At 36.4% G+C, this 14,569-nt stretch overlaps 1 protein-coding gene across 3 annotated transcripts in view; it reads right to left on the reverse strand.

Annotated features, from left to right (window-relative positions):
* Positions 1 to 14,569, reverse strand: part of LOC126031271 (transport and Golgi organization protein 1 homolog) — a 51,828-nt gene that overhangs the window by 19,977 nt on the left and 17,282 nt on the right. Inside the window, exon 3 of one of the 3 annotated variants that reach the window (XM_049789567.1) lies at positions 462 to 593. The exons of 1 other annotated variant lie outside the window; for it this stretch is intronic. The gene's annotated coding sequence lies outside the window, so the exon portion shown is untranslated. Of the gene's footprint in view, positions 1 to 461; positions 735 to 14,569 lie in introns of those variants that run through there. One more of the 3 variants, XM_049789568.1, reaches the window with a different exon arrangement.

Raw genomic sequence — 14,569 nt, forward strand, 5'->3', positions numbered from 1 at the left:
AAATTATCAATCTAGAATTCTTTAGTCAATAAAAATATTCTGTAGTTACAGGTCAGGAGTGAGTGATAAAATCATAGGTAGGGACTTGCCCTGCATACAGCTTACTCAAATTCAATATCAGGCACTCTATATGCTCACCTGAGCCCACCAAGAGTAATTCCAAGTACAGAGCCAGGAGTAAACCCTTAGCATGGCTGAGTAAAGCTCAAAACCAAAAATGAAAAGATAGAAAAAAGGTATACTATAAGGATAATTATAGTAGAATTAGGATAATATAGGGTAATTATAGTAGAGAATAGGGCATTATTTTGTGGTAACGTGATCAGTTCTTCAAGATGTACCAATCCTTAAAGAGTATGCTTCTAAATAACAGAGTATTAATATTTGCTTCTAACAGCAGAGTATCGGGCAAAACATTAGAAAATTGCTAGAAAAGATAGAAGTGACTTTAATTTACTCACCCTAATAATAGTTCTCCAGGAGAAAATGAACAAGGCACAAATTCCCAAGGATGCAGCAACAAAGATAATCTTCCACAAAATTCTCCCTGCACCATTACCAAAATGATAATAGCCAGGCAGAATATCGATGAGCTGAAATAATATTTTAATTAATCAGGAACTTCTAAAATAGTTATAATGCATCTTTCACACACTCAAAAATCATATTGGGAAACATTAAACCACCTTACACATGTTAACCATAACTCTTAATTCCTTATTGAAGAAAGGGAAAAAAAAAGAATTAGGTATTGAAAGTTCAGTTACTAAATTAGTATGTTTCTGGCCTCATTACACACACATGTCAAATATCAATGAGCTGTATTTATTTAAATGTTCACACAAATTGTATCAAATGTTAAATGTGGGGAGAAATCTAGTTAACAAACTCATAGATATTTATTTTTAACTAACACAATTTGTCTTTAAAATAGCTAACAAATACCTTTAGCTTTAAAATAACTAACAAATTTATGAATGTAAGAATTGAAAACTGAAAGGGTACTAAATAAAAACCTACACTGAATGGGAAGCTGAAGTCTTTTGTATACTTGTAAAATACTTGGATAAATTCGTTTGAAAAGGGTAAAGCAATTGCTGAAAATGTTGACAGGGTGAAAATTATAGACAAATATTTATCTTCAAGATACAAAGAGAATAATATACACAGAAATGTTTACAGATAGTAGCATAACAAAAATGGGCATCTATATAATACTGAGATTATTATTTAAACTTAAAATTGATTGCAGAATATTTTAGGCAAGTGAGATTTTTATTTACTGTTTGATTTTAATTCAGAACACAAATATATTTCCAAAGTACATAAGGCTTGCACAATAGTGTGATTATGTTAGTTGTGATTAAAAATATGAGAATTTAAAGTAACCAGGCAATTCCAAATTGCATAAAGAATTTACTTTAGTATTGCATTTTATTGTACTCAAATCAATCATCAAGCATGGGAACTACCCCATAAAATTGTAATTTCTGGAATGTATGGTCACTAAAACCACAAATATTTTAGTCAAGCAAATAATATTTTAGACCTGACTTGTATTTAAGAGAAAAAAACTACCTTACCACTAACTAACCACATTTATAGATGTGAAAACTCATGGTTCAACTCATTACATCTGGCAACTGTTCTACATTTACCCTTGAGACTCTCTTATGGAGCTACAGTTGTATGGAGCTATTGTTGTGATTGCCAATGCCATGATAAGCAAGAAAAATTGTGGAGAGCCTAAGAAAATTTTACTAATCCAGGTACTAATAGATGAGGGAGAGCTTAAGTAATTTACAAAAGTGCAGCCCATGTCAAAGCATAACAATACCCCCTATTTTCCTACAAAATTATGGTCAGGATATTTCCTTCAGGACTCAAAGAAAGTAGACTCTTTCATGACTGTAGGTGCTTATATGTCAGTTGATTTTTCCAGGCCAATGAAATTTTCTAGAGCCTTGTCTAAGAGTTAGCGCATTCCATCAAAACCAATCTGCTTGTTGTAATCGGTGTGTTTTCAGTCTCCCATACTCCCTTGTCATCCCACACTTATCAAATATAAGTTTTAAAGAGAGTTAAAATTAACACGAGGGATGTTACTTCTCTTGTTGTTTGAAAGATCTAAAAACACTTTTTTTTGAACATTTTATTGATTGGAGGACAGATTCAGTCTGCCATTCCCAGTGATTTACCCATTATACACAAGCAAGTAGTCTATTACCATTTACTTTCACATTTGAGGTTTCTCAGGTTTTACTAACTTGCTTGGACAGTGTCTGATGGGGCAGTCTCCAAAGAAAAAGGAAAGGAATAATTTAGAAGTAGCTAAGTGTCAAGCCAGAAAACACACATGATAGTTTACTTTCTTAAAGACTGTTTTTTTTATATAACACTATCTCCAGATCTTGTTTGTAACCTTTGAAATAAGAATAATATAGGTAAACAAGTGACACAGGACAGGGACCCTAAACTTCCCAAACTAGAAATCACCACAAGACATTAATAATGATCATGAAAATAAAGTAAATAACTTTGCTGATGTATAGTTTATACATCACATAGTTTTCCCAGTTAAGATTTCCATCTAAATTCTTTAATGTATATTCATAAATCCTTCCCTTTTGATGCCATAAATGACTATTTCCAGGTTTCCATCTCATTATCCCTGCTGCAGTGTTTTATATAGCCTAACAGAACCACAAATGGTGTCCAGAAATTTGCAGGCCATTCATGAAACTGCCCACAGTCCTGGTCTTAGAAGGACTGAGAACACATTCTGGTCTATGAACATTATTTAACTACAGTGGGAAGAAGTACAATAAAAAGGAAGCAGTCATGGTCTTTTCAGGGTTTACTCACATAGGGTAAGTACAAGGGAGTCCAGAGCAGGAAGAAACAGAAAAATAGCCTTAGCACCTCCATGTTCTGTCGTCTTAGGGGCACTGCAGTGGATAGAAAGCAGTTTCAGAGAGTGAAAGAGGTGACTAGGAAAGGTCAGGGATAGCCCCATATAACAACCCAAATGGCAGTTGCTCTTGGAACTTTCACTGACTTCTAGTTTCAGGCCTATCCCAACTGTATCCTGACCCCCACTTCTAAGTCTTGCCTTCTGGAGGGAATTGTGGGAGAAAGCCTTTCCTAAGACTGTTATGGACAGTGGCTGAAAAATGTGTAAATTTGCAAAAGAAGCAAAAACATCATCTGAGTGTGAGGCCTCACACCCTCTCTGGAAATTAGCCACAATCTACAATGTTTTTTTGTTTTGTTTGTTTTTTTTTTGTTTTGTTTTGGGTCACACCTGGCGGAGCTCCTGGCTGTCTGCTCAGAAATAGCTCCTGGCAGGCACGGGGGACCATATGGGACAGCGGGATTCAAACCAACCACCTTTGGTCCTGGAGGCTACTTGCAAGGCAAACGCCACTGTGCTATCTCTCCGGGCCCAGACAATGGTTTTAACCTATAGATTTTACTCATCACCCATTTTAATTTTATGGTGATGACATCACTCTTTGAAGTGGAAGAGTCATGCTCCAATACCGAGGAATTGTGGAGCACAGGTCTGGAAGCAAATGATGACACAAGAAATAATTGAGGCATGATTGAAGAGAATAAGATAGGTTTAGGAAAAGTCCACCACAAACAATAGATGCCAGCAGACAGATAGACTTGTGGAAACCTAAATCACAAGCATCTTCTCCCTGAGGTGAGATGTAATCCTCCTTTGCTTCATACATAAAAACAGGCAATTCAAAGAACTTCCTGGGTACACACACACCAGGGCAGTTAAATAAACTAAGAAATGCAAGGCATCTTGCAACACCTGGGAGCCTGTGGGTGAACTGCACTCAAAGGTTAGCTGGCATCTGAGCCACTCCTTCACTACCTCAGACAACCAGTTTAAACCTGACTGATACAACATGTACTAAGAGCCTATAGTTTTACCCCTCGCTTGAAATCACACAACCCCATAAAAATCAAGGTGTTTAAATAATGATATTAATAATAATAATAAAAAAAGCTAGTTAAGGGGCCGGAACAATGGCTCTAGGTAAGGCAAGTGCTAAGCTAGGACCCACAGTTTGATTCCCTGGCATCCCATCAGGTCCTCCAAGCCAGGAGCAATTTCTGAGTGCATAGCCAGCAGTAACCCCTGAGCATCACTGGGTGTGGCCCAAAAAACAAACAAGCAAACAAAAAAATAGCTAGTTAACTTCCCTTATGGATCATTACCTGGAAAGGTGTGGCCCCAACATGCTGGGATAAATTCCTTTGCTTTTTTGCGTTATTAACTCATTCCTAGTGGTCTTTGTGGATTGGAGTCCAGAGCTAAGGTAACAACTCCAGGAATAACCTCTTGAGTACTACTGGGTGTAGTCCCCAAAACAAAATCCAACCCACCAACACAGCTAAACCCAACCCTATCCAATCTTTTACAACAAATAACTAATTTATTATTATTTAGATAACTAATCAAGAAAAAAATCTTTAACTAGAAAGATTTTGATATTTAAACACACCCTGTGTCACGTTTACCCCGACGAAGTCAAGTTGCAGACAGAAGATCATTTACCAATTCTTCATTTCTCATTTGTAAATTGCCCTGCATCTCTTCCAACTTGCCCAGGGTACTGCCATGCATTTTAATACCCGTAGGAAAAGCCTCAGGCACAACACATTAAAGCTAAAGCAGACAATAAGACTGAAGATGCCTGAAGTAAGATATCTGCTAGAAATTCATCTGGAGGGGACACTTGAAGAGATTTATCTTGTTTGTGTATTTGAAAGCTTTGTTTAATTTTTGAATTAGGATATCCTCTAGCTGTACCCATAGGAGAATTTATAAAGCCACACATCTGCCTGGTCAAATTGTAGGCCTAAAAGCTTAGAGGTAAAGCTTTCACCTCTAGGTTAAAAGAAAAAACAGTTGTGGAAAAAAAAAGTTTCAAATCAGAGCCATTATTCCTAGAGGTTGTTAAATTCTTAATTCCTTTATGGTTACTTTTTCTTTATTAGTTAATACAGCTGGTGGTGCTCAGGGCTTATTTTTGTCTCTGTGTTCAGCCATCACTCCTGGTCTGGCTTTGGGGAAGTTTCTGGTACTTCATAAAATGCTAGTCAAAATATTAACTTCACAGGAGTCAAAGAATAGCAACTTCAGGAATCAATAAATGACAAAAGAATTTAGAATTATTTGAAATCAAAAGAGAGCTGTTGTTAGCAATAGTCTAAGCAATCCTTCAAAAGCATGGATTGGTTAGTAAGCTCAACTTCTGGAATCTGATTTCAGAAATTTCATGTCCTCATGAAGGAAGATTTGATTTTGAACTAAAACATTACTGCTTATACAAAGAAACAGGAGTGGAACACCCACTTGAAAGGAATGAAATCGAAAGATACTATAACCCAGGTGGTCCTTGCACTGAATTGTTGGCCCAGTTGATTGAATATTATAAGAAGGGTCTCTTGAAACAACCGAATAGTTTTAAAAATGGACAAATTAGAAACCTTGTGCATTATTGTTAAAAATGCCAAACATTATACCCACTATAGAAAACAGATTGGCAGCTCTTCACAAATTTAAACATATAATTGTCATATGATTCTGTGTGTGGGCATAATAAAAAAAAATCTGAAGGAACTCCAACAAATAAAACTCCTGAAGGAACTCCAACAAATAAAACTCTTGAAGGAACTCCAACAAATACTTGCATATCACTTTCCATATCAACATTATTCACAGCAGCAAATAAATGGAGAATTCAAGTGTTTATCAAGAAATGAATATAAAGGGATAAAAGAGACACCATAGTGTTAGGACATTTGTCTTGCATAAGAGAGACCCAAGTCCAATCCCCAGCAAAGCTTATTGTCCCCCAGTCCTACCAGAAGTGTTTCTTCAAGAAAGAACCATATCTGAATAGCACATACACAAAACATAAATTATTGTGTCACATACAATGAAGTAGATTAAATTTTTAAAAGAGACTTTTTATTGCATGCTACAACAAAGGTAAAGTTTGAAAAAATTGTACCAAGTAAGTCAGACATAAGAAAAAAACTAAATTTAGCAAATTGATGGAGAAGAAAAATGCTTGTTTGAAGCTGCCAGGGACTGAAGAGAAAAAATGGGAAGTTTTTATCTTATTGTTTGAAATGATAAAAAATTTTTGCAAATATGTAGCAGTGATGGTGAGATAGTATAGTGGCATTTGCTCAGTGTCACTTAACTTCAATATTCAGAATAGATATTCAAATTTATGTTATATTTGTTTTAATTCAAGAAGAAAAAAAAACGCAAATACATTTTAATGAAAGAGCAACTACATGACGTGAGAATATATAGAATGGGAGACAGATATGTGCTTCCACAAGGACATATTTGCAAAATAAAAAATGTCATTTTCAATTAAAAATATCATTTCTCTGGACCACAAAGCTCACTTTGTTTGGTGCTCACACCCAGCTGTGTGACTCTGCTCCTAGTTAGGGTCACCTATTTGTGGTGCCAGAAATCAAACCTGAGTCAGTCATGTGCAAGACAGCTGCCATATCCTCTGCAATATCTCTCTCACCCACCAAGTTTACTTTAATCAGAATCTCCGTTGAAACCTTGTGATTGGGTCCAAGCTGTTATTAATTATTTCTGAATATATGCATATATATATATATTTATCAAATGAATGAGTTCAGCATACAGATGGAGTTGATAAACAGTGATATATACATACATGATTGTCTATTTTCTCTTTTTATCTAAATTTAAAATGATTAGCCTTGCCTCCATCTTTGCTTTTGGACACATAATTCAGAGCCCTCTTCGACAATATGTGAGCCCAACAATTAAATCAAAGCACTTCAGTACTGTGACTTTGGAGAATAGAGATGGTCTTAGATCAATACCTGGGTCTGTTCTCCTTTTCCATGGTCCATCTCAGAAGTTGAAAATTTACCTTTAGTAGCTAGCACTAGCATGAGAGGAGTAGAGTTTATTGTTTCATTGTCTATCACATTTTTCTGTAATTACTGAGTTTCTCAAATCACTTAGGGATTGGTGCCAAGAACAGATTGGTTTGAATCTTAGATATGCCTTGATGTGGTGTGAAGACAAAATACTTCTAACCCACAAAATTGTTTTGTATTATTTGTTTGTTTGTTTGCCTATATCAAGCAGAACTCTGGACTGACTCCTGACTCTATACTCAGAGATCTTTCATCATGAGATTTGGGAACCATACATGGTGCCAGATATCAAACCTGAGTCAGCTGCATGCAATGTAATCATCCTACCCCTCTGTATTATTTCTACAGCCCTGAACTCTGCAGTTAAATTCTTCAGCTATGAGGATAATGGACTTTGCAAATGCTTAGTGTTCTCACTGACATGTACTCACCGAATTGGTACTTGGATTAGTAGATTTGGTCTCAAAGTCTAGGTTTCAAATCTTCCACATAAGATCATTTGAGCCCAAATCTGGTGGTTTTAAAACCTGATTTATTTCTACAAGTTAGTTCATAGCTGGCAGTTTATGACAAGTAGAGACTTTAGGCTTAGGCTTCACTAGTTGGAGTGAATAAGGAAGATGTAAGGAGGTCACAGGAGACATTTATCACCTACTCAGGCCCCTGCAGGGACTTATAGAGGGGAAAAATGCCATGCCCTTACCTCATAGCACATGAAGATGCCCAAGGGTCTTGTGGGCTTGATTCTGATGCCAATGTTGCCTTCATTGTTGGGTGGCAGGATGTTGCCTCTGTTGTCAATGATCTATTCTAGAGCAACATGCCAGGGAATTCCACCCTACAAGTTTTCCCAACACTCCAAACCCACCCTTATTCATGTGAAACTAGTGCAGATAATTGTGGAAAGGATATTGAGGGAGGAGGCCTGTCATAAAATAGAACAAAATCATACAGTCTCTAAGATTATAAAATGATGACACACAGCCATGGAATCTCTCTGTTACATAGATGTACAGGTACCAAAAATTTGCTCATAAACTGAAATAAAAAATCAGAGAAGATTAAAATATTAACAGGTGGAGTGAACATATTGCTCAGACTCCAGAAACTTTTTCTTATTCTTTGTGTGAGGCCTCTGACTGTTTCCATTAGGGTGTGGGTATCAATAGAAACATACCCAGGACATCAGAGGAAAAGGACACTGGGACAGGAACCTGGATCATTGTGTCACCTAGTGTCATGAAATAGTCCATGTCCAGCTGAAGTCTAACATTTTTCTGCCTGTAGAGTCAGACCAGTTTGTTCTTCATACCACAAGCTATGCCCAGTTTACAAGAGAAGGAAAATTATAATTAGTCAAAGTTTCTAGGTTTAATCATAAAGAAGCAAGCATCATACCACAGTACCCCTGTTCACGTGTATTATTTGATTCCATTTCCCTGCATATAAGCTAGAAGTCTTGGCTTTTAAGTCCCAGGAACCAACCTGACTATTTAGCAAACATACTACCTGACACAGGCAAGGCTTCTGATTAGTAATGGGGCTACAGAATTCAGTGGGGTCCATATTCTGTGTAATCTAACTTATATTTTTTAAAAAAGAAATGTTGGTTATGGGTATGTAATATGGGATTGCCTGTGTATGCCACACATGTTTCCATTTAGCAGGGAAAGGCCATATATTTCAGTCAGATTTACCTGGACTGCTCAGAACAATAGGATCTTAGTGATGCTCTTTAAGATTGCGTTTTATCTCTGTGTTGTTGCTATATGTCTGAATGTGCTAACAGAAAAATTCTTTTCCTCCTCTATCTCTGGTGCACAATCATGCTTGTGTGCCAAGCTAAGAAACATACATTGACAAATTTCTAGGAATGATTCTGCCTTTCCCATGATTTTGGTGCCCTGAAAGCACTAGTGAGGCAGCAAGACTTACTGTTGGAGGCCTCTGGGCTGCTGGAGAGCATTTCCTATCAAATGGCCCCTCTGAGCTCTTCTGAGCTAATTCTAACCACAGGAGAGGTGTAATGTGAACCCACCTCCACCTTGATTTTTTTGTAGCACTGCTTTTGGCACAATTATTTCTAGATAAATTGACTTTTTGAAAATTGAGGGGGAAATTAGTTTATACCTCTGGAAATTTCTCTTTGCATTTGCCATTGCAGTGCCTATGAAATGATTCATCTCATCTGCTGGTCTTGGTGGCTGAGCACATCCTGTTTGGGTCCAACAAGAACCCCAAACTACCGTTTCTGACTGTTCATAGACCTGGCAAAGCTCAACACCTGTTTTTTTCTCTCCACTGAGCTTGCTCTTCAGGTGGCAGGGCTTCGCCACCAGTAAGGCAGTGCTCCAAGGTAGGGAACTTGAGGCTTAGGGGAAGACAACTGGTCAACAGAGACTCGGAACAGGTTTGGTTGCTTTGATTCAGCATAGAGTACTATGTACTCACAGCTTATTAACTAAATAATTCATCCTCCACTACTTTATTTTCTTACTTTCTTGTCATTTTACTGGTGTGCAGGGCCAACTGGAAGTCACTTCCTGTTACTGGAAGTTCTTCTGTTTGATGTTGAGGGTTAGAAGTAAAATTAGGTTCAGAGAAACTTTGTATCTGAATTGTGAAGGTGACATGTGTTTCTTAGAAATCACTTTAGTAATGCTTTCCGTGTGGCTAAAAGCAATGTTTTTAAACCATAAAGGGGTTAGTCCCCAAAGACATGGTAGGATGATTGGTGGTGCTTTTAGGGAGAGTGAGATTTTGTCCATTAAAAGGCATTCACAAGTTTGAGTGGAGAATGCAAAAGTTAGGGGTTGGAAATGAATTGCTCAGAAAAACAGAGATGATCAAATTAGGAAAAGATAAAAAGGGTGATTCATAGGAGAAACTGTCGAAGAAAGAGGATATATTTATTCTATGAACAGATGCGTGATATGTGAGATATCATATGCGTAATATGATTCACATTCTATCATATGTGTGATATGAACATTTCTTTGTAGCAGGAGACATATGATCTAAATATTCTCTGTGTTTCCCATAATGCTTAATAAATACTATGTAAACAATTACAAAATAGCATGATTCCTAAAGAAAACGAGAAGAGATTGCAGTTTTATGAGTATCTAGCATGGACTGCGCCAGACAGTTCTTAAGTTTGTGGAAGTTGCCAGACACGATTCATGTCTCCAGCCTCTCTTGATACATACAGTGTCAATAATGATCAGCAGTAAGGTTGGTTTCATTCTTTTGAAGCTTTATCTAAGATATATAATTTGAAAAGAGTCTCTAACGAAGGCAATATTCATGCCTTAATTGGATTAACTAAGTTTGGGCTGAAGTTGATTTCTGAAGAACACTGCATAAGGCTGTGATATGAACTTTGAATACAAAATGAAAGGAAGTCTTGCTAGGTGAAGGACTTTTAATAAAATCATCCCTTGCTTCTGAGTTCTCTTCAGAGGGGTAGTCACTGAGCTGTTGGCATTCTAACTTACCATATTTTTTTGCTCTATAAGACACCCCTGACCATAGACACACAAGGTTTTTGGACAAGAAAAACAAGAAAGAAAAGTCACAGCAGCAATCAAATAATCTTAAACAAATGCTCTATATATGACAAGAAAGTGCAGTAACCTGATTACTTGTACTATGTGGTATGTCTGCACAATAAAATGGGCAGAACACTTTACCCCAATCTTTTTTTTGGGGAAAAGTGAGTCTGTATTATGAAAAATATGGTATGTCTAATATGTATCAGTTTTTATTTTTGAAATTTAAATTTCAATGTTAGAATCTCTCAAAATACAAAAATGGGCTTAAGTTTCAAAACACATATTTTAGATTACCTAGAATTACTACATATATGCTACATAAAATTTATGTGCAAGCTTTAAAAACATAAAATAAAACTGTATCAGTTAAATTAATAAAAATGTTATGACAGTACAACCATTAGAAGTGGATTCATAATCTTTTACCATCCTATCAAGTTCTGAATTTGTTTAATACTTTATAAAAGAGAGTTGGTAAAATGCAACATCTATGTAAACTAGTTTTTCTTCTAGAAAATCTCTAAATAAATGTCTGCTTATGTGCACCACGGTATAAGTGCAATAATTCAAAGCAGCGTTAATTAAAGGCCCAAACTGATGTAGACCCAAATATCTAATGTTAGACAAGAAGACAGGTATTACATAATAAATGAAATAATAAATTTTGTTTGGATCAGGGAGAGAGAGTATTGGGTCACTCTTGGCTGCACTCAATGATTATTCCTGGATCTGTGTTTAGGAATAACTTCTGGTAGTGTAAGGACCTTACAGAGGGTCAAACATTGAACTGGCATTGGACACATGTTAGTCACTGGCCTTAATCTTGGCACTATTTCTATAGCCCTAGAATAACTTGTAAATATAATATCTTCAGTAAATAAACTATTAGATAAAAGGAGGATGTGAGGACCATACATATCAACATAGCAGATTCTGATAAAGGTAAGGGGAAGGCTTGAAGAGGTCTCTGGAGGTACTGGGTCATGTCTTTCTTTAGTAGTTTAGGTGATTTATTTTCAATATTTAATAATCTGAAAATTTAAGTACTGACCCATTTCTGCTTGTGGGATATATTATAATGATTAAGAAATGATTAAGATGGAATGAATCCACAATTATACAAGAATCATGGTGTGCTTTACACCAACCCTTGTGTTCTGATTCATAAACTATCTTGACTGGCCAATAATTAACATGCCAACTGTATACACAGACATATCAAAGAAATAGAATTTAAAAAAGAGAAACCAAATAAATAAAATTTCTTAAAAATCTTTCCCCAAAATTGTTATCATACATATTCACATTCACCTCACCTGACAGAGGCCTGCTGCAGAATCATTCTGTAAACAGCTGCTGCAGCAAAGGTTTGGGTGGTGGGGTATTTTAAGAGAGTCTAGAAAGTAAGAATAGTTTAATTTTTTTCAGTTAAGCTTTAAAATATCAATGAATAATAATAAGCCATTAACATTTTTCAATCTCCTCTAAGTGAATCCATCAATTATTAAATGCATTAATGTTAAATAAAATTATAGATATTTTCAAAGTACACTCATAGGTAAGAATTTTTTTATATCACATATCAGATTCTCTGGGGAAACGGAAGAAGACAAAACCCCAATTCTTATTGTGAATAGGGATTAATTGAAGAGATAAATCAGAACTCAGATGATGGAAATAAAAAAAAATAAGTATGTGACATAAGGGAGATTTAAAGGACCTTATGAAGGAACATAGCAAAAACAAACATTTCTTTAGCAAATATACAATATATTTTGATTGATGAGAAAAGGGCAAGAAGACAATTTAAGGAAATTTGGGTTTGTTGAAGTCAGATTAGTCTAAGTTGTTTTCTATTCACATTATCAAGCTAAGTGTGGGAATGAGAGTTTCAGATCAGGGTAGATAGGTTCGGAGCACAAATAACACAAACTAGAAGAAAGTGAGTTGGGTGTCTTCCTGTCCTAAATTTAAACCTTTTTACTGAATTTTTCTGAAACTTTGTTGCTATAAAATGGAAACAAGTATATTTATTTTATGAAGGATATAGTGTGATGCAAGAAACACCTTGGGGAAATCTGTCATCACTCAGCTGCAGATTCTTTTTAAACCAAGTCAGTGTTTAAGTTTTGACTTACACCTTTGGTTATTTCTTACGTTAAAACCATCCCTTTTTAAGAGTAGTTTTACTATCAGCCAGTACCATTTCCTCAACCTGAAATCACTTTTCCATTTACTTGTGCTACCCTCATTCCAGCATTTTTGTACCTGTAATCTGACTACAGATATACAGTATGTTTGGTGACTAGGTTATACACTATCAAAATCAGCTGAGCCACTCAACTTCTAAGTGGTGTGGCCTGGTCAACTGGAAAGGTGATAGTTTCTGTGTGCCTACAGCAGCAAAGTCGGGCCTGCAAACAGAGAGAAGGTGCCAACCCTCAGAGAGATGCTAAGCACAAGTTGTCCTGACTTTGTAGTCTCTGTTCCAGACAATTTTAGGAGAAAGTAATTATTAAACTCTTGTTTTACATATAAAGAGAACAGACTTTACATGTAAGCTCAGACAGGTAAGTAAACTGTAGGAAAAGTCAAACATGGGAGGGAGAAAACACTAGATCTGTCATTTCAAAGACTCTATTTTTAGATCCTTCATTATATTAACAGCATACACATATACACACATCAGTTTCCTGGCATGATCCAGGAGACCTTATATTGTCTTGGGGCTTTAAATTTTAAAAAATGATTAATCTGGTTCCAAGTGTACACCATTCAATCCATAAGTATGGGAATGTGGAAATATGCATTTTCTTCAATATTACAACTTGATAAGATTCTGATATTATGACTGATTTAGTGCTTCATTCTTCCAAATTCTTTGCGAAATTCAGGACATAGATTATGTTATGCTAACAGACTGGTTTTTTTTTTTGTTGTTGTTGTTTTTGTTTTTTGTTTTTTTGTTTTTGGGCCACACGCGGCAGTGCTCAGGGGTTACTCCTGGCTGTCTGCTCAGAAATAGCTTCTGGCAGGCATGAGGGACAATATGGGACACGGGGATTCAAACCAACCACCTTTGGTCCTGAATCGGCTGCTTGCAAGGCAAACACCACTGTGCTATCTCTCCGGGCCTCTAACAGACTGTTTTACTAAATAAAATATTCTTAGCAAAATCCAAATGTTGAATTTCAAATATAAGTTTCTTCTAGGAATTTGTTGATATTGGAAATTAGTTTTAGGGCCAGAGTTGTAGCACAAGGGTAGGGCTTTGCACGCAGATAACCCAGGACGGATGCAGGTTGATCCTTGGCATTCCATGAGGTTTCCTGATCCAGGAGCGATTTCTGAGCACAGAGCCAGAAGTTACCCCTGAGCACCACAGGGTGTGCCCCTTCCCCAAACAAGGAAGTTAGTCTTACCTGTATAATCACTTTCGGTTCAAACTGAGGCCGTTGATGGATGAATAGAGTACATCCTGCTGTCCATGGTTCAAACAGTGCCCCAAAGAGAGCTAGAATCCAACCTAGATCTGACATGCACCAGATGATATCAGACATCTTTAGCTGCAGCACTTTCCTGCTAACTCCAAAATACAGCAATATAATCAGCTCTTTAAGGATAGCAAATATTATAAAGCTGGCGACTCAGTTCTGGGCAGTAACATCATCTCATTCTCTTCACTTATGTGGTTCTAGGGAACTTCAGACCTACACATTTTACAGGTCATCAGAATGTATCAGACAATATTTTCTTGCCATGAATATCAACTTCTTGATACGACTAATCACATTGAATATAAAGTCTAGAAACACATATATTCTTTCTTTGATTTAAATCTAGTATAATCCTAGCAGCTATTCTGGAATAATAAAGGATGTGCCTTTCTGAGAATATTATAAAAGAAAGAAAAGCAGAATCAGAATTGGAAGCTGGAGAGATCAAACCTCATATGAATGTCCTGGAGAAATGCTGAAGAACAAGTCTGGATTCCTCTGTTTTACAATCTAATAAAACTTCCTACTCCCTCTTTGACCCAAATGGGCCTG

Source organism: Suncus etruscus, chromosome 15 (assembly GCF_024139225.1).
Source record: "Suncus etruscus isolate mSunEtr1 chromosome 15, mSunEtr1.pri.cur, whole genome shotgun sequence".
Taxonomy (NCBI): Eukaryota; Metazoa; Chordata; class Mammalia; order Eulipotyphla; family Soricidae; genus Suncus; species Suncus etruscus.